This window comes from Leucopleurus acutus (assembly GCF_964270905.1).
Source record: "Leucopleurus acutus genome assembly, chromosome: 19".
Taxonomy (NCBI): Eukaryota; Metazoa; Chordata; class Mammalia; order Artiodactyla; family Delphinidae; genus Leucopleurus; species Leucopleurus acutus.
In genome coordinates this window covers 38,093,712-38,114,209 of record NC_139161.1, presented here as the reverse complement: position 1 = coordinate 38,114,209, position 20,498 = coordinate 38,093,712, and positions in this window count along the sequence as shown.

The following is a 20,498-nucleotide window of genomic DNA, read 5'->3' as shown; positions in this document are numbered from 1 at the left end:
TGTAGGCACGCACAGACGGCCTCCGAGGGATCAACAAATGGGCCTCGAAGTTGCGCAGCTGGCCCACAGGGCTCTGGAGGTACTCAGTGAACTTGGAGGGGAAATGATGCATACCCGAGAGGGCAGGAGTCCTCAGAAGTGTACTTCCTTTATAATAAAGCATATAAGCCACTACGAACTCATGGAAAGAGCTGTATGCCTCCGTAGCTACATGGCTACTAAGGGCTTAAACTGGAGGCAAGTTCACACGCTGAGTTTCCTTTTAGTGCTAGAGCTTGTCAGGCTGACCACACCGCAGTCACGGAAGCACCTGGTTTAGACAGCAAATTCATTTTCTCCCCAGAAGCATTCTTACAGTGTTTACAGGCCTATCAAGTGCAGGGAATGTCAGGCAGCTTCAAGGCAGCATGAATGCAGCCTTCAAAATGGGAAAGCACGGCTAGTTCCAGCAGGCCCCCGTTTCCATGGGCACACTCAGCATACCCCACTGTGGTTTCTAACAAGTCCAAAGAGACACAAGTTCCCCTGTGTGTCTTTCCCTGAATCAGCTTCTCGAAGTAGGGTGTTCTGCATCAAGCGAACTGCCTCAACCAAGGAACGCCGTAGCTGCTCCTCTGGGCCTGTGGCTATTCAAAAGCCTGCAGTGCCACAGGAAGAACAGGACTTAACCTGCAGTCAGAATGCAAGCCGACTTCCTCTAGGAGGCACGGTGATTTCAGGCAGGAGGTCCTAGATGGAATGCGAAGCCGAGGGTTACTCCGAGTGCTGCTCAGACTAAGGCAACGCCTAAGACTTCTACGCCATGTGGGACGTGCCAGAACGGTGTTTGTGAACGTGCCCGAGTGCTGAGGAAATTAAGACGCTTCAAAAGAGAGTGCAGTGCGTTTCCCTACGCTCGGCATGCACAGAGGGGCTCTAAAGGGCTACGGGACTGGATGTTGCTTAGCAGACCCAGGTGCGCCTGGGGCTACTCAGTGTTCCTGCCGGCAACAGGGTGCCCACGCTAGCCTCCTAGGTGTCCAGAAAACTGTGCTGCCGTTAAAGGTACGCAGAACACAGGCCACCGGCTCATGGAAACTGCTGCACGCCTGCGCTTCTGCACAGCAAATCAGGGCCTTACTTCCAGGCATGTGTTTCTGCTGGGTGTGCCGTCAGCGACACCGCATGGCAAGATGCTGACTTTCTCCTCGAGCAGAGTGACTCCGGGTACGAGGGTCTCAAAGCACTCAAAGCAGAGTGTTATCACATGGCAGCTCACACAAGGGCCATGACAAAGTCTTCCTGGGCACTTCGGACTCACCAGCAATGTCTTCCTGAGGCCGGTCGAGGTCTCTGGAAATGTAGCTCTCCTCAAGGAACGAACAGTGTGTTGCCCATCTGTAGGCACGCACAGACGGCCTCCGAGGGATCAACAAATGGGCCTCGAAGTTGCGCAGCTGGCCCACAGGGCTCTGGAGGTACTCAGTGAACTTGGAGGGGAAATGATGCATACCCGAGAGGGCAGGAGTCCTCAGAAGTGTACTTCCTTTATAATAAAGCATATAAGCCACTACGAACTCATGGAAAGAGCTGCATGCCTCCGTATCTATATGGGTACTAAAGACCTAAGCTGGAGGCAAGTTCACACGTTGAGTTTCCTTTTAGCGCTAGAGCTTGTCAGGGTGACCACACCGCAGGCGCAGAAGCACCTGGTTTAGACAGCAAATTCATTTTCTCCCCAGAAGCATTGTTACAGGGTTTACAGGCCTGTGAAGAGCAGGGAATGTCAGGCAGCTTCAAGGCAGCATGAATGCAGCCTTCAAAATGGGAAAGCAAGGCTAGTTCCAGCAGGCCCCCGTTTCCATGGGCACACTCAGCATACCCCACTGTGGTTTCTAACAAGTCCAAAGAGACACAAGTTCCCCTGTGTGTCTTTCCCTGAATCAGCTTCTCGAAGTAGGGTGTTCTGCATCAAGCGAACTGCCTCAACCAAGGAACGCCGTAGCTGCTCCTCTGGGCCTGTGGCTATTCAAAAGCCTGCAGTGCCACAGGAAGAACAGGACTTAACCTGCAGTCAGAATGCAAGCCGACTTCCTCTAGGAGGCACGGTGATTTCAGGCAGGAGGTCCTAGATGGAATGCGAAGCCGAGGGTTACTCCGAGTGCTGCTCAGACTAAGGCAACGCCTAAGACTTCTACGCCATGTGGGACGTGCCAGAACGGTGTTTGTGAACGTGCCCGAGTGCTGAGGAAATTAAGACGCTTCAAAAGAGAGTGCAGTGCGTTTCCCTACGCTCGGCATGCACAGAGGGGCTCTAAAGGGCTACGGGACTGGATGTTGCTTAGCAGACCCAGGTGCGCCTGGGGCTACTCAGTGTTCCTGCCGGCAACAGGGTGCCCACGCTAGCCTCCTAGGTGTCCAGAAAACTGTGCTGCCGTTAAAGGTACGCAGAACACAGGCCACCGGCTCATGGAAACTGCTGCACGCCTGCGCTTCTGCACAGCAAATCAGGGCCTTACTTCCAGGCATGTGTTTCTGCTGGGTGTGCCGTCAGCGACACCGCATGGCAAGATGCTGACTTTCTCCTCGAGCAGAGTGACTCCGGGTACGAGGGTCTCAAAGCACTCAAAGCAGAGTGTTATCACATGGCAGCTCACACAAGGGCCATGACAAAGTCTTCCTGGGCACTTCGGACTCACCAGCAATGTCTTCCTGAGGCCGGTCGAGGTCTCTGGAAATGTAGCTCTCCTCAAAGAACGAACAGTGTGTTGCCCATCTGTAGGCACGCACAGACGGCCTCCGAGGGATCAACAAATGGGCCTCGAAGTTGCGCAGCTGGCCCACAGGGCTCTGGAGGTACTCAGTGAACTTGGAGGGGAAATGATGCATACCCGAGAGGGCAGGAGTCCTCAGAAGTGTACTTCCTTTATAATAAAGCATATAAGCCACTACGAACTCATGGAAAGAGCTGCATGCCTCCGTATCTATATGGGTACTAAAGACCTAAGCTGGAGGCAAGTTCACACGTTGAGTTTCCTTTTAGCGCTAGAGCTTGTCAGGGTGACCACACCGCAGGCGCAGAAGCACCTGGTTTAGACAGCAAATTCATTTTCTCCCCAGAAGCATTGTTACAGGGTTTACAGGCCTGTGAAGAGCAGGGAATGTCAGGCAGCTTCAAGGCAGCATGAATGCAGCCTTCAAAATGGGAAAGCAAGGCTAGTTCCAGCAGGCCCCCGTTTCCATGGGCACACTCAGCATACCCCACTGTGGTTTCTAACAAGTCCAAAGAGACACAAGTTCCCCTGTGTGTCTTTCCCTGAATCAGCTTCTCGAAGTAGGGTGTTCTGCATCAAGCGAACTGCCTCAACCAAGGAACGCCGTAGCTGCTCCTCTGGGCCTGTGGCTATTCAAAAGCCTGCAGTGCCACAGGAAGAACAGGACTTAACCTGCAGTCAGAATGCAAGCCGACTTCCTCTAGGAGGCACGGTGATTTCAGGCAGGAGGTCCTAGATGGAATGCGAAGCCGAGGGTTACTCTGAGTGCTGCTCAGACTAAGGCAACGCCTAAGACTTCTACGCCATGTGGGACGTGCCAGAACGGTGTTCGTAAACGTGCGCGAGTGCTGAGGAAATTAAGATGCTCCAAAAGAGAGTGCAGTGCGTTTCCCTACGCTCGGCATGCACAGAGGGGCTCTAAAGGGCTACGGGACTGGATGTTGCTTAGCAGACCCAGGTGCGCCTGGGGCTACTCAGTGTTCCTGCTGGCAACAGGGTGCCCACGCTAGCCTCCTAGGTGTCCAGAAAACTGTGCTGCCGTTAAAGGTACGCAGAACACAGGCCACCGGCTCATGGAAACTGCTGCACGCCTCCGCTTCTGCACGGCAAATCAGGGCCTTACTTCCAGGCATGTGTTTCTGCTGGGTGTGCCGTCAGCGACACCGCATGGCAAGATGCTGACTTTCTCCTCGAGCAGAGTGACTCCGGGTACGAGTGTCTCAAAGCACTCAAAGCAGAGTGTTATCACATGGCAGCTCACACAAGGGCCATGACAAAGTCTTCCTGGGCACTTCGGACTCACCAGCAATGTCTTCCTGAGGCCGGTCGAGGTCTCTGGAAATGTAGCTCTCCTCAAGGAACGAACAGTGTGTTGCCCATCTGTAGGCACGCACAGACGGCCTCCGAGGGATCAACAAATGGGCCTCGAAGTTGCGCAGCTGGCCCACAGGGCTCTGGAGGTACTCAGTGAACTTGGAGGGGAAATGATGCATACCCGAGAGGGCAGGAGTCCTCAGAAGTGTACTTCCTTTATAATAAAGCATATAAGCCACTACGAACTCATGGAAAGAGCTGTATGCCTCCGTAGCTACATGGCTACTAAGGGCTTAAACTGGAGGCAGGTTCACACGCTGAGTTTCCTTTTAGTGCTAGAGCTTGTCAGGCTGACCACACCGCAGTCACGGAAGCACCTGGTTTAGACAGCAAATTCATTTTCTCCCCAGAAGCATTCTTACAGTGTTTACAGGCCTATCAAGTGCAGGGAATGTCAGGCAGCTTCAAGGCAGCATGAATGCAGCCTTCAAAATGGGAAAGCACGGCTAGTTCCAGCAGGCCCCCGTTTCCATGGGCACACTCAGCATACCCCACTGTGGTTTCTAACAAGTCCAAAGAGACACAAGTTCCCCTGTGTGTCTTTCCTGAATCAGCTTCTCGAAGTAGGGTGTTCTGCATCAAGCGAACTGCCTCAACCAAGGAACGCCGTAGCTGCTCCTCTGGGCCTGTGGCTATTCAAAAGCCTGCAGTGCCACAGGAAGAACAGGACTTAACCTGCAGTCAGAATGCAAGCCGACTTCCTCTAGGAGGCACGGTGATTTCAGGCAGGAGGTCCTAGATGGAATGCGAAGCCGAGGGTTACTCCGAGTGCTGCTCAGACTAAGGCAACGCCTAAGACTTCTACGCCATATGGGACGTGCCAGAACGGTGTTTGTGAACGTGCCCGAGTGCTGAGGAAATTAAGACGCTTCAAAAGAGAGTGCAGTGCGTTTCCCTACGCTCGGCATGCACAGAGGGGCTCTAAAGGGCTACGGGACTGGATGTTGCTTAGCAGACCCAGGTGCGCCTGGGGCTACTCAGTGTTCCTGCCGGCAACAGGGTGCCCACGCTAGCCTCCTAGGTGTCCAGAAAACTGTGCTGCCGTTAAAGGTACGCAGAACACAGGCCACCGGCTCATGGAAACTGCTGCACACCTGCGCTTCTGCACGGCAAATCAGGGCCTTACTTCCAGGCATGTGTTTCTGCTGGCTGTGCCGTCAGCGACACCGCATGGCAAGATGCTGACTTTCTCCTCGAGCAGAGTGACTCCGGGTACGAGGGTCTCAAAGCACTCAAAGCAGAGTGTTATCACATGGCAGCTCACACAAGGGCCATGACAAAGTCTTCCTGGGCACTTCGGACTCAGCAGCAATGTTGTCCTGAGGCCATTCGAGGTCTCTGGAAATGTAGCTCTCCTCAAGGAACGTACAGTCTGTTGCCCGTCTCCAGGCACGCACAGAGGGCCTCCGAGGGATCAACAAATGGGACTCGAAGTTTCGCAGCCGGCACACAGGGCTCTGGAGGTACTCAGTGAACTTGGAGGGGAAATGATGCATACCCGAGAGGGCAGGAGTCCTCAGAAGTGTACTTCCTTTATAATAAAGCATATAAGCCACTAAGAACTCATGGAAAGAGCTGTATGCCTCCGTAGCTACATGGCTACTAAGGGCTTAAACTGGAGGCAAGTTCACACGCTGAGTTTCCTTTTAGTGCTAGAGCTTGTCAGGCTGACCACACCTCAGTCACGGAAGCACCTGGTTTAGACAGCAAATTCATTTTCTCCCCAGAAGCATTCTTACAGTGTTTACACGCCTATCAAGTGCAGGGAATGTCAGGCAGCTTCAAGGCAGCATGAATGCAGCCTTCAAAATGGGAAAGCACGGCTAGTTCCAGCAGGCCCCCGTTTCCATGGGCACACTCAGCATACCCCACTGTGGTTTCTAACAAGTCCAAAGAGACACAAGTTACCCTGTGTGTCTTTCCTGAATCAGCTTCTCGAAGTAGGGTGTTCTGCATCAAGCGAACTGCCTCAACCAAGGAACGCCGTAGCTGCTCCTCTGGGCCTGTGGCTATTCAAAAGCCTGCAGTGCCACAGGAAGAACAGGACTTAACCTGCAGTCAGAATGCAAGCCGACTTCCTCTAGGAGGCACGGTGATTTCAGGCAGGAGGTCCTAGATGGAATGCGAAGCCGAGGGTTACTCCGAGTGCTGCTCAGACTAAGGCAACGCCTAAGACTTCTACGCCATGTGGGACGTGCCAGAACGGTGTTTGTGAACGTGCCCGAGTGCTGAGGAAATTAAGACGCTTCAAAAGAGAGTGCAGTGCGTTTCCCTACGCTCGGCATGCACAGAGGGGCTCTAAAGGGCTACGGGACTGGATGTTGCTTAGCAGACCCAGGTGCGCCTGGGGCTACTCAGTGTTCCTGCCGGCAACAGGGTGCCCACGCTAGCCTCCTAGGTGTCCAGAAAACTGTGCTGCCGTTAAAGGTACGCAGAACACAGGCCACCGGCTCATGGAAACTGCTGCACGCCTGCGCTTCTGCACAGCAAATCAGGGCCTTACTTCCAGGCATGTGTTTCTGCTGGGTGTGCCGTCAGCGACACCGCATGGCAAGATGCTGACTTTCTCCTCGAGCAGAGTGACTCCGGGTACGAGGGTCTCAAAGCACTCAAAGCAGAGTGTTATCACATGGCAGCTCACACAAGGGCCATGACAAAGTCTTCCTGGGCACTTCGGACTCACCAGCAATGTCTTCCTGAGGCCGGTCGAGGTCTCTGGAAATGTAGCTCTCCTCAAGGAACGAACAGTGTGTTGCCCATCTGTAGGCACGCACAGACGGCCTCCGAGGGATCAACAAATGGGCCTCGAAGTTGCGCAGCTGGCCCACAGGGCTCTGGAGGTACTCAGTGAACTTGGAGGGGAAATGATGCATACCCGAGAGGGCAGGAGTCCTCAGAAGTGTACTTCCTTTATAATAAAGCATATAAGCCACTACGAACTCATGGAAAGAGCTGCATGCCTCCGTATCTATATGGGTACTAAAGACCTAAGCTGGAGGCAAGTTCACACGTTGAGTTTCCTTTTAGCGCTAGAGCTTGTCAGGGTGACCACACCGCAGGCGCAGAAGCACCTGGTTTAGACAGCAAATTCATTTTCTCCCCAGAAGCATTGTTACAGGGTTTACAGGCCTGTGAAGAGCAGGGAATGTCAGGCAGCTTCAAGGCAGCATGAATGCAGCCTTCAAAATGGGAAAGCAAGGCTAGTTCCAGCAGGCCCCCGTTTCCATGGGCACACTCAGCATACCCCACTGTGGTTTCTAACAAGTCCAAAGAGACACAAGTTACCCTGTGTGTCTTTCCTGAATCAGCTTCTCGAAGTAGGGTGTTCTGCATCAAGCGAACTGCCTCAACCAAGGAACGCCGTAGCTGCTCCTCTGGGCCTGTGGCTATTCAAAAGCCTGCAGTGCCACAGGAAGAACAGGACTTAACCTGCAGTCAGAATGCAAGCCGACTTCCTCTAGGAGGCACGGTGATTTCAGGCAGGAGGTCCTAGATGGAATGCGAAGCCGAGGGTTACTCCGAGTGCTGCTCAGACTAAGGCAATGCCTAAGACTTCTACGCCATGTGGGACGTGCCAGAACGGTGTTTGTGAACGTGCCCGAGTGCTGAGGAAATTAAGACGCTTCAAAAGAGAGTGCAGTGCGTTTCCCTACGCTCGGCATGCACAGAGGGGCTCTAAAGGGCTACGGGACTGGATGTTGCTTAGCAGACCCAGGTGCGCCTGGGGCTACTCAGTGTTCCTGCCGGCAACAGGGTGCCCACGCTAGCCTCCTAGGTGTCCAGAAAACTGTGCTGCCGTTAAAGGTACGCAGAACACAGGCCACCGGCTCATGGAAACTGCTGCACGCCTCCGCTTCTGCACGGCAAATCAGGGCCTTACTTCCAGGCATGTGTTTCTGCTGGCTGTGCCGTCAGCGACACCGCATGGCAAGATGCTGACTTTCTCCTCGAGCAGAGTGACTCCGGGTACGAGGGTCTCAAAGCACTCAAAGCAGAGTGTTATCACATGGCAGCTCACACAAGGGCCATGACAAAGTCTTCCTGGGCACTTCGGACTCACCAGCAATGTCTTCCTGAGGCCGGTCGAGGTCTCTGGAAATGTAGCTCTCCTCAAGGAACGAACAGTGTGTTGCCCATCTGTAGGCACGCACAGACGGCCTCCGAGGGATCAACAAATGGGCCTCGAAGTTGCGCAGCTGGCCCACAGAGCTCTGGAGGTACTCAGTGAACTTGGAGGGGAAATGATGCATACCCGAGAGGGCAGGAGTCCTCAGAAGTGTACTTCCTTTATAATAAAGCATATAAGCCACTACGAACTCATGGAAAGAGCTGTATGCCTCCGTAGCTACATGGCTACTAAGGGCTTAAACTGGAGGCAAGTTCACACGCTGAGTTTCCTTTTAGTGCTAGAGCTTGTCAGGCTGACCACACCGCAGTCACGGAAGCACCTGGTTTAGACAGCAAATTCATTTTCTCCCCAGAAGCATTCTTACAGTGTTTACAGGCCTATCAAGTGCAGGGAATGTCAGGCAGCTTCAAGGCAGCATGAATGCAGCCTTCAAAATGGGAAAGCACGGCTAGTTCCAGCAGGCCCCCGTTTCCATGGGCACACTCAGCATACCCCACTGTGGTTTCTAACAAGTCCAAAGAGACACAAGTTCCCCTGTGTGTCTTTCCCTGAATCAGCTTCTCGAAGTAGGGTGTTCTGCATCAAGCGAACTGCCTCAACCAAGGAACGCTGTAGCTGCTCCTCTGGGCCTGTGGCTATTCAAAAGCCTGCAGTGCCACAGGAAGAACAGGACTTAACCTGCAGTCAGAATGCAAGCCGACTTCCTCTAGGAGGCACGGTGATTTCAGGCAGGAGGTCCTAGATGGAATGCGAAGCCGAGGGTTACTCCGAGTGCTGCTCAGACTAAGGCAACGCCTAAGACTTCTACGCCATGTGGGACGTGCCAGAACGGTGTTTGTGAACGTGCCCGAGTGCTGAGGAAATTAAGACGCTTCAAAAGAGAGTGCAGTGCGTTTCCCTACGCTCGGCATGCACAGAGGGGCTCTAAAGGGCTACGGGACTGGATGTTGCTTAGCAGACCCAGGTGCGCCTGGGGCTACTCAGTGTTCCTGCCGGCAACAGGGTGCCCACGCTAGCCTCCTAGGTGTCCAGAAAACTGTGCTGCCGTTAAAGGTACGCAGAACACAGGCCACCGGCTCATGGAAACTGCTGCACACCTGCGCTTCTGCACGGCAAATCAGGGCCTTACTTCCAGGCATGTGTTTCTGCTGGCTGTGCCGTCAGCGACACCGCATGGCAAGATGCTGACTTTCTCCTCGAGCAGAGTGACTCCGGGTACGAGGGTCTCAAAGCACTCAAAGCAGAGTGTTATCACATGGCAGCTCACACAAGGGCCATGACAAAGTCTTCCTGGGCACTTCGGACTCACCAGCAATGTCTTCCTGAGGCCGGTCGAGGTCTCTGGAAATGTAGCTCTCCTCAAGGAACGAACAGTGTGTTGCCCATCTGTAGGCACGCACAGACGGCCTCCGAGGGATCAACAAATGGGCCTCGAAGTTGCGCAGCTGGCCCACAGGGCTCTGGAGGTACTCAGTGAACTTGGAGGGGAAATGATGCATACCCGAGAGGGCAGGAGTCCTCAGAAGTGTACTTCCTTTATAATAAAGCATATAAGCCACTACGAACTCATGGAAAGAGCTGTATGCCTCCGTAGCTACATGGCTACTAAGGGCTTAAACTGGAGGCAAGTTCACACGCTGAGTTTCCTTTTAGTGCTAGAGCTTGTCAGGCTGACCACACCGCAGTCACGGAAGCACCTGGTTTAGACAGCAAATTCATTTTCTCCCCAGAAGCATTCTTACAGTGTTTACAGGCCTATCAAGTGCAGGGAATGTCAGGCAGCTTCAACGCAGCATGAATGCAGCCTTCAAAATGGGAAAGCACGGCTAGTTCCAGCAGGCCCCCGTTTCCATGGGCACACTCAGCATACCCCACTGTGGTTTCTAACAAGTCCAAAGAGACACAAGTTCCCCTGTGTGTCTTTCCCTGAATCAGCTTCTCGAAGTAGGGTGTTCTGCATCAAGCGAACTGCCTCAACCAAGGAACGCCGTAGCTGCTCCTCTGGGCCTGTGGCTATTCAAAAGCCTGCAGTGCCACAGGAAGAACAGGACTTAACCTGCAGTCAGAATGCAAGCCGACTTCCTCTAGGAGGCACGGTGATTTCAGGCAGGAGGTCCTAGATGGAATGCGAAGCCGAGGGTTACTCCGAGTGCTGCTCAGACTAAGGCAACGCCTAAGACTTCTACGCCATGTGGGACGTGCCAGAACGGTGTTTGTGAACGTGCCCGAGTGCTGAGGAAATTAAGACGCTTCAAAAGAGAGTGCAGTGCGTTTCCCTACGCTCGGCATGCACAGAGGGGCTCTAAAGGGCTACGGGACTGGATGTTGCTTAGCAGACCCAGGTGCGCCTGGGGCTACTCAGTGTTCCTGCCGGCAACAGGGTGCCCACGCTAGCCTCCTAGGTGTCCAGAAAACTGTGCTGCCGTTAAAGGTACGCAGAACACAGGCCACCGGCTCATGGAAACTGCTGCACGCCTCCGCTTCTGCACGGCAAATCAGGGCCTTACTTCCAGGCATGTGTTTCTGCTGGGTGTGCCGTCAGCGACACCGCATGGCAAGATGCTGACTTTCTCCTCGAGCAGAGTGACTCCGGGTACGAGGGTCTCAAAGCACTCAAAGCAGAGTGTTATCACATGGCAGCTCACACAAGGGCCATGACAAAGTCTTCCTGGGCACTTCGGACTCACCAGCAATGTCTTCCTGAGGCCGGTCGAGGTCTCTGGAAATGTAGCTCTCCTCAAGGAACGAACAGTGTGTTGCCCATCTGTAGGCACGCACAGACGGCCTCCGAGGGATCAACAAATGGGCCTCGAAGTTGCGCAGCTGGCCCACAGAGCTCTGGAGGTACTCAGTGAACTTGGAGGGGAAATGATGCATACCCGAGAGGGCAGGAGTCCTCAGAAGTGTACTTCCTTTATAATAAAGCATATAAGCCACTACGAACTCATGGAAAGAGCTGTATGCCTCCGTAGCTACATGGCTACTAAGGGCTTAAACTGGAGGCAAGTTCACACGCTGAGTTTCCTTTTAGTGCTAGAGCTTGTCAGGCTGACCACACCGCAGTCACGGAAGCACCTGGTTTAGACAGCAAATTCATTTTCTCCCCAGAAGCATTCTTACAGTGTTTACAGGCCTATCAAGTGCAGGGAATGTCAGGCAGCTTCAAGGCAGCATGAATGCAGCCTTCAAAATGGGAAAGCACGGCTAGTTCCAGCAGGCCCCCGTTTCCATGGGCACACTCAGCATACCCCACTGTGGTTTCTAACAAGTCCAAAGAGACACAAGTTACCCTGTGTGTCTTTCCTGAATCAGCTTCTCGAAGTAGGGTGTTCTGCATCAAGCGAACTGCCTCAACCAAGGAACGCCGTAGCTGCTCCTCTGGGCCTGTGGCTATTCAAAAGCCTGCAGTGCCACAGGAAGAACAGGACTTAACCTGCAGTCAGAATGCAAGCCGACTTCCTCTAGGAGGCACGGTGATTTCAGGCAGGAGGTCCTAGATGGAATGCGAAGCCGAGGGTTACTCCGAGTGCTGCTCAGACTAAGGCAACGCCTAAGACTTCTACGCCATGTGGGACGTGCCAGAACGGTGTTTGTGAACGTGCCCGAGTGCTGAGGAAATTAAGACGCTTCAAAAGAGAGTGCAGTGCGTTTCCCTACGCTCGGCATGCACAGAGGGGCTCTAAAGGGCTACGGGACTGGATGTTGCTTAGCAGACCCAGGTGCGCCTGGGGCTACTCAGTGTTCCTGCCGGCAACAGGGTGCCCACGCTAGCCTCCTAGGTGTCCAGAAAACTGTGCTGCCGTTAAAGGTACGCAGAACACAGGCCACCGGCTCATGGAAACTGCTGCACGCCTCCGCTTCTGCACGGCAAATCAGGGCCTTACTTCCAGGCATGTGTTTCTGCTGGGTGTGCCGTCAGCGACACCGCATGGCAAGATGCTGACTTTCTCCTCGAGCAGAGTGACTCCGGGTACGAGGGTCTCAAAGCACTCAAAGCAGAGTGTTATCACATGGCAGCTCACACAAGGGCCATGACAAAGTCTTCCTGGGCACTTCGGACTCAGCAGCAATGTCTTCCTGAGGCCGGTCGAGGTCTCTGGAAATGTAGCTCTCCTCAAGGAACGAACAGTGTGTTGCCCATCTGTAGGCACGCACAGACGGCCTCCGAGGGATCAACAAATGGGCCTCGAAGTTGCGCAGCTGGCCCACAGGGCTCTGGAGGTACTCAGTGAACTTGGAGGGGAAATGATGCATACCCGAGAGGGCAGGAGTCCTCAGAAGTGTACTTCCTTTATAATAAAGCATATAAGCCACTACGAACTCATGGAAAGAGCTGCATGCCTCCGTATCTATATGGGTACTAAAGACCTAAGCTGGAGGCAAGTTCACACGTTGAGTTTCCTTTTAGCGCTAGAGCTTGTCAGGGTGACCACACCGCAGGCGCAGAAGCACCTGGTTTAGACAGCAAATTCATTTTCTCCCCAGAAGCATTGTTACAGGGTTTACAGGCCTGTGAAGAGCAGGGAATGTCAGGCAGCTTCAAGGCAGCATGAATGCAGCCTTCAAAATGGGAAAGCAAGGCTAGTTCCAGCAGGCCCCCGTTTCCATGGGCACACTCAGCATACCCCACTGTGGTTTCTAACAAGTCCAAAGAGACACAAGTTACCCTGTGTGTCTTTCCTGAATCAGCTTCTCGAAGTAGGGTGTTCTGCATCAAGCGAACTGCCTCAACCAAGGAACGCCGTAGCTGCTCCTCTGGGCCTGTGGCTATTCAAAAGCCTGCAGTGCCACAGGAAGAACAGGACTTAACCTGCAGTCAGAATGCAAGCCGACTTCCTCTAGGAGGCACGGTGATTTCAGGCAGGAGGTCCTAGATGGAATGCGAAGCCGAGGGTTACTCCGAGTGCTGCTCAGACTAAGGCAACGCCTAAGACTTCTACGCCATGTGGGACGTGCCAGAACGGTGTTTGTGAACGTGCCCGAGTGCTGAGGAAATTAAGACGCTTCAAAAGAGAGTGCAGTGCGTTTCCCTACGCTCGGCATGCACAGAGGGGCTCTAAAGGGCTACGGGACTGGATGTTGCTTAGCAGACCCAGGTGCGCCTGGGGCTACTCAGTGTTCCTGCCGGCAACAGGGTGCCCACGCTAGCCTCCTAGGTGTCCAGAAAACTGTGCTGCCGTTAAAGGTACGCAGAACACAGGCCACCGGCTCATGGAAACTGCTGCACGCCTCCGCTTCTGCACGGCAAATCAGGGCCTTACTTCCAGGCATGTGTTTCTGCTGGGTGTGCCGTCAGCGACACCGCATGGCAAGATGCTGACTTTCTCCTCGAGCAGAGTGACTCCGGGTACGAGGGTCTCAAAGCACTCAAAGCAGAGTGTTATCACATGGCAGCTCACACAAGGGCCATGACAAAGTCTTCCTGGGCACTTCGGACTCACCAGCAATGTCTTCCTGAGGCCGGTCGAGGTCTCTGGAAATGTAGCTCTCCTCAAGGAACGAACAGTGTGTTGCCCATCTGTAGGCACGCACAGACGGCCTCCGAGGGATCAACAAATGGGCCTCGAAGTTGCGCAGCTGGCCCACAGAGCTCTGGAGGTACTCAGTGAACTTGGAGGGGAAATGATGCATACCCGAGAGGGCAGGAGTCCTCAGAAGTGTACTTCCTTTATAATAAAGCATATAAGCCACTACGAACTCATGGAAAGAGCTGTATGCCTCCGTAGCTACATGGCTACTAAGGGCTTAAACTGGAGGCAAGTTCACACGCTGAGTTTCCTTTTAGTGCTAGAGCTTGTCAGGCTGACCACACCGCAGTCACGGAAGCACCTGGTTTAGACAGCAAATTCATTTTCTCCCCAGAAGCATTCTTACAGTGTTTACAGGCCTATCAAGTGCAGGGAATGTCAGGCAGCTTCAAGGCAGCATGAATGCAGCCTTCAAAATGGGAAAGCACGGCTAGTTCCAGCAGGCCCCCGTTTCCATGGGCACACTCAGCATACCCCACTGTGGTTTCTAACAAGTCCAAAGAGACACAAGTTCCCCTGTGTGTCTTTCCCTGAATCAGCTTCTCGAAGTAGGGTGTTCTGCATCAAGCGAACTGCCTCAACCAAGGAACGCCGTAGCTGCTCCTCTGGGCCTGTGGCTATTCAAAAGCCTGCAGTGCCACAGGAAGAACAGGACTTAACCTGCAGTCAGAATGCAAGCCGACTTCCTCTAGGAGGCACGGTGATTTCAGGCAGGAGGTCCTAGATGGAATGCGAAGCCGAGGGTTACTCCGAGTGCTGCTCAGACTAAGGCAACGCCTAAGACTTCTACGCCATGTGGGACGTGCCAGAACGGTGTTTGTGAACGTGCCCGAGTGCTGAGGAAATTAAGACGCTTCAAAAGAGAGTGCAGTGCGTTTCCCTACGCTCGGCATGCACAGAGGGGCTCTAAAGGGCTACGGGACTGGATGTTGCTTAGCAGACCCAGGTGCGCCTGGGGCTACTCAGTGTTCCTGCCGGCAACAGGGTGCCCACGCTAGCCTCCTAGGTGTCCAGAAAACTGTGCTGCCGTTAAAGGTACGCAGAACACAGGCCACCGGCTCATGGAAACTGCTGCACACCTGCGCTTCTGCACGGCAAATCAGGGCCTTACTTCCAGGCATGTGTTTCTGCTGGGTGTGCCGTCAGCGACACCGCATGGCAAGATGCTGACTTTCTCCTCGAGCAGAGTGACTCCGGGTACGAGGGTCTCAAAGCACTCAAAGCAGAGTGTTATCACATGGCAGCTCACACAAGGGCCATGACAAAGTCTTCCTGGGCACTTCGGACTCAGCAGCAATGTCTTCCTGAGGCCGGTCGAGGTCTCTGGAAATGTAGCTCTCCTCAAGGAACGAACAGTGTGTTGCCCATCTGTAGGCACGCACAGACGGCCTCCGAGGGATCAACAAATGGGCCTCGAAGTTGCGCAGCTGGCCCACAGGGCTCTGGAGGTACTCAGTGAACTTGGAGGGGAAATGATGCATACCCGAGAGGGCAGGAGTCCTCAGAAGTGTACTTCCTTTATAATAAAGCATATAAGCCACTACGAACTCATGGAAAGAGCTGTATGCCTCCGTAGCTACATGGCTACTAAGGGCTTAAACTGGAGGCAAGTTCACACGCTGAGTTTCCTTTTAGTGCTAGAGCTTGTCAGGCTGACCACACCGCAGTCACGGAAGCACCTGGTTTAGACAGCAAATTCATTTTCTCCCCAGAAGCATTCTTACAGTGTTTACAGGCCTATCAAGTGCAGGGAATGTCAGGCAGCTTCAACGCAGCATGAATGCAGCCTTCAAAATGGGAAAGCACGGCTAGTTCCAGCAGGCCCCCGTTTCCATGGGCACACTCAGCATACCCCACTGTGGTTTCTAACAAGTCCAAAGAGACACAAGTTCCCCTGTGTGTCTTTCCCTGAATCAGCTTCTCGAAGTAGGGTGTTCTGCATCAAGCGAACTGCCTCAACCAAGGAACGCCGTAGCTGCTCCTCTGGGCCTGTGGCTATTCAAAAGCCTGCAGTGCCACAGGAAGAACAGGACTTAACCTGCAGTCAGAATGCAAGCCGACTTCCTCTAGGAGGCACGGTGATTTCAGGCAGGAGGTCCTAGATGGAATGCGAAGCCGAGGGTTACTCCGAGTGCTGCTCAGACTAAGGCAACGCCTAAGACTTCTACGCCATGTGGGACGTGCCAGAACGGTGTTTGTGAACGTGCCCGAGTGCTGAGGAAATTAAGACGCTTCAAAAGAGAGTGCAGTGCGTTTCCCTACGCTCGGCATGCACAGAGGGGCTCTAAAGGGCTACGGGACTGGATGTTGCTTAGCAGACCCAGGTGCGCCTGGGGCTACTCAGTGTTCCTGCCGGCAACAGGGTGCCCACGCTAGCCTCCTAGGTGTCCAGAAAACTGTGCTGCCGTTAAAGGTACGCAGAACACAGGCCACCGGCTCATGGAAACTGCTGCACACCTGCACTTCTGCACGGCAAATCAGGGCCTTACTTCCAGGCATGTGTTTCTGCTGGCTGTGCCGTCAGCGACACCGCATGGCAAGATGCTGACTTTCTCCTCGAGCAGAGTGACTCCGGGTACGAGGGTCTCAAAGCACTCAAAGCAGAGTGTTATCACATGGCAGCTCACACAAGGGCCATGACAAAGTCTTCCTGGGCACTTCGGACTCACCAGCAATGTCTTCCTGAGGCCGGTCGAGGTCTCTGGAAATGTAGCTCTCCTCAAGGAACGAACAGTGTGTTGCCCATCTGTAGGCACGCACAGACGGCCTCCGAGGGATCAACAAATGGGCCTCGAAGTTGCGCAGCTGGCCCACAGGGCTCTGGAGGTACTCAGTGAACTTGGAGGGGAAATGATGCATACCCGAGAGGGCAGGAGTCCTCAGAAGTGTACTTCCTTTATAATAAAGCATATAAGCCACTACGAACTCATGGAAAGAGCTGTATGCCTCCGTAGCTACATGGCTACTAAGGGCTTAAACTGGAGGCAAGTTCACACGCTGAGTTTCCTTTTAGTGCTAGAGCTTGTCAGGCTGACCACACCGCAGTCACGGAAGCACCTGGTTTAGACAGCAAATTCATTTTCTCCCCAGAAGCATTCTTACAGTGTTTACAGGCCTATCAAGTGCAGGGAATGTCAGGCAGCTTCAAGGCAGCATGAATGCAGCCTTCAAAATGGGAAAGCACGGCTAGTTCCAGCAGGCCCCCGTTTCCATGGGCACACTCAGCATACCCCACTGTGGTTTCTAACAAGTCCAAAGAGACACAAGTTCCCCTGTGTGTCTTTCCCTGAATCAGCTTCTCGAAGTAGGGTGTTCTGCATCAAGCGAACTGCCTCAACCAAGGAACGCCGTAGCTGCTCCTCTGGGCCTGTGGCTATTCAAAAGCCTGCAGTGCCACAGGAAGAACAGGACTTAACCTGCAGTCAGAATGCAAGCCGACTTCCTCTAGGAGGCACGGTGATTTCAGGCAGGAGGTCCTAGATGGAATGCGAAGCCGAGGGTTACTCCGAGTGCTGCTCAGACTAAGGCAACGCCTAAGACTTCTACGCCATGTGGGACGTGCCAGAACGGTGTTTGTGAACGTGCCCGAGTGCTGAGGAAATTAAGACGCTCCAAAAGAGAGTGCAGTGCGTTTCCCTACGCTCGGCATGCACAGAGGGGCTCTAAAGGGCTACGGGACTGGATGTTGCTTAGCAGACCCAGGTGCGCCTGGGGCTACTCAGTGTTCCTGCCGGCAACAGGGTGCCCACGCTAGCCTCCTAGGTGTCCAGAAAACTGTGCTGCCGTTAAAGGTACGCAGAACACAGGCCACCGGCTCATGGAAACTGCTGCACACCTGCACTTCTGCACGGCAAATCAGGGCCTTACTTCCAGGCATGTGTTTCTGCTGGCTGTGCCGTCAGCGACACCGCATGGCAAGATGCTGACTTTCTCCTCGAGCAGAGTGACTCCGGGTACGAGGGTCTCAAAGCACTCAAAGCAGAGTGTTATCACATGGCAGCTCACACAAGGGCCATGACAAAGTCTTCCTGGGCACTTCGGACTCAGCAGCAATGTCTTCCTGAGGCCGGTCGAGGTCTCTGGAAATGTAGCTCTCCTCAAGGAACGAACAGTGTGTTGCCCATCTGTAGGCACGCACAGACGGCCTCCGAGGGATCAACAAATGGGCCTCGAAGTTGCGCACATGGCCCACAGGGCTCTGGAGGTACTCAGTGAACTTGGAGGGGAAATGATGCATACCCGAGAGGGCAGGAGTCCTCAGAAGTGTACTTCCTTTATAATAAAGCATATAAGCCACTACGAACTCATGGAAAGAGCTGTATGCCTCCGTAGCTACATGGCTACTAAGGGCTTAAACTGGAGGCAAGTTCACACGCTGAGTTTCCTTTTAGTGCTAGAGCTTGTCAGGCTGACCACACCGCAGTCACGGAAGCACCTGGTTTAGACAGCAAATTCATTTTCTCCCCAGAAGCATTCTTACAGTGTTTACAGGCCTATCAAGTGCAGGGAATGTCAGGCAGCTTCAACGCAGCATGAATGCAGCCTTCAAAATGGGAAAGCACGGCTAGTTCCAGCAGGCCCCCGTTTCCATGGGCACACTCAGCATACCCCACTGTGGTTTCTAACAAGTCCAAAGAGACACAAGTTCCCCTGTGTGTCTTTCCCTGAATCAGCTTCTCGAAGTAGGGTGTTCTGCATCAAGCGAACTGCCTCAACCAAGGAACGCCGTAGCTGCTCCTCTGGGCCTGTGGCTATTCAAAAGCCTGCAGTGCCACAGGAAGAACAGGACTTAACCTGCAGTCAGAATGCAAGCCGACTTCCTCTAGGAGGCACGGTGATTTCAGGCAGGAGGTCCTAGATGGAATGCGAAGCCGAGGGTTACTCCGAGTGCTGCTCAGACTAAGGCAACGCCTAAGACTTCTACGCCATGTGGGACGTGCCAGAACGGTGTTTGTGAACGTGCCCGAGTGCTGAGGAAATTAAGACGCTTCAAAAGAGAGTGCAGTGCGTTTCCCTACGCTCGGCATGCACAGAGGGGCTCTAAAGGGCTACGGGACTGGATGTTGCTTAGCAGACCCAGGTGCGCCTGGGGCTACTCAGTGTTCCTGCCGGCAACAGGGTGCCCACGCTAGCCTCCTAGGTGTCCAGAAAACTGTGCTGCCGTTAAAGGTACGCAGAACACAGGCCACCGGCTCATGGAAACTGCTGCACACCTGCACTTCTGCACGGCAAATCAGGGCCTTACTTCCAGGCATGTGTTTCTGCTGGCTGTGCCGTCAGCGACACCGCATGGCAAGATGCTGACTTTCTCCTCGAGCAGAGTGACTCCGGGTACGAGGGTCTCAAAGCACTCAAAGCAGAGTGTTATCACATGGCAGCTCACACAAGGGCCATGACAAAGTCTTCCTGGGCACTTCGGACTCACCAGCAATGTCTTCCTGAGGCCGGTCGAGGTCTCTGGAAATGTAGCTCTCCTCAAGGAACGAACAGTGTGTTGCCCATCTGTAGGCACGCACAGACGGCCTCCGAGGGATCAACAAATGGGCCTCGAAGTTGCGCAGCTGGCCCACAGGGCTCTGGAGGTACTCAGTGAACTTGGAGGGGAAATGATGCATACCCGAGAGGGCAGGAGTCCTCAGAAGTGTACTTCCTTTATAATAAAGCATATAAGCCACTACGAACTCATGGAAAGAGCTGTATGCCTCCGTAGCTACATGGCTACTAAGGGCTTAAACTGGAGGCAAGTTCACACGCTGAGTTTCCTTTTAGTGCTAGAGCTTGTCAGGCTGACCACACCGCAGTCACGGAAGCACCTGGTTTAGACAGCAAATTCATTTTCTCCCCAGAAGCATTCTTACAGTGTTTACAGGCCTATCAAGTGCAGGGAATGTCAGGCAGCTTCAAGGCAGCATGAATGCAGCCTTCAAAATGGGAAAGCACGGCTAGTTCCAGCAGGCCCCCGTTTCCATGGGCACACTCAGCATACCCCACTGTGGTTTCTAACAAGTCCAAAGAGACACAAGTTCCCCTGTGTGTCTTTCCCTGAATCAGCTTCTCGAAGTAGGGTGTTCTGCATCAAGCGAACTGCCTCAACCAAGGAACGCCGTAGCTGCTCCTCTGGGCCTGTGGCTATTCAAAAGCCTGCAGTGCCACAGGAAGAACAGGACTTAACCTGCAGTCAGAATGCAAGCCGACTTCCTCTAGGAGGCACGGTGATTTCAGGCAGGAGGTCCTAGATGGAATGCGAAGCCGAGGGTTACTCCGAGTGCTGCTCAGACTAAGGCAACGCCTAAGACTTCTACGCCATGTGGGACGTGCCAGAACGGTGTTTGTGAACGTGCCCGAGTGCTGAGGAAATTAAGACGCTCCAAAAGAGAGTGCAGTGCGTTTCCCTACGCTCGGCATGCACAGAGGGGCTCTAAAGGGCTACGGGACTGGATGTTGCTTAGCAGACCCAGGTGCGCCTGGGGCTACTCAGTGTTCCTGCCGGCAACAGGGTGCCCACGCTAGCCTCCTAGGTGTCCAGAAAACTGTGCTGCCGTTAAAGGTACGCAGAACACAGGCCACCGGCTCATGGAAACTGCTGCACACCTGCACTTCTGCACGGCAAATCAGGGCCTTACTTCCAGGCATGTGTTTCTGCTGGCTGTGCCGTCAGCGACACCGCATGGCAAGATGCTGACTTTCTCCTCGAGCAGAGTGACTCCGGGTACG